The sequence below is a fragment of the Callorhinus ursinus genome, unplaced genomic scaffold, assembly GCF_003265705.2.
Source record: "Callorhinus ursinus isolate GAN/ISIS: 27379988/994484 unplaced genomic scaffold, GSC_fseal_2.0 scaffold4969, whole genome shotgun sequence".
Taxonomy (NCBI): Eukaryota; Metazoa; Chordata; class Mammalia; order Carnivora; family Otariidae; genus Callorhinus; species Callorhinus ursinus.
In genome coordinates this window covers 674-1,240 of record NW_027402023.1, presented here as the reverse complement: position 1 = coordinate 1,240, position 567 = coordinate 674, and positions in this window count along the sequence as shown.

Genomic DNA, 567 nt, shown 5'->3' with positions numbered 1-567 from the left:
TCAGGTCTCCACTGGTACCAAAAGATTGGGATTATTCCCTGCATATTTTCAGACCACAATGCTTTGAAACTAGAACTCAATCACAAGAGCAAAGTCGGAAAGAACTCAAAATACATGCAGGCTAAAGAGCATCCTAGTAAAGAATGAATGGGTCAACCAGGAAATTAAAGAAGAATTAAAAAATTCATGGAAACCAATGAAACTGAAAACACAACTCTTCAAAGTCTCTGGGATGCAGCAAAGGCAGTGCTGAGAGGAAAGTATATAGCAATACAAGCCTTTCTCAAGAAACAAGAAAGGTCTCAAATACACAACCTAACCCAACACCTAAAGGAGCTAGAGAAAAAACAGCAAACAAAGCCTAAACCCAGCAGGAGAAGAGAAATAATAAAGATCAGAGCAGAAATCGATGAAATAGAAACCAAAAGAACAGTAGAACAGATCAACGAAACTAGGAGCTGGTTCTTTGAAAGAATTAACAAAATTGATAAACCCCTGGCTACACTTACCAAAAAGAAAAGAGAAATGACCCAAATCAACAACATCATGAATGAAAGAGGAGAGATC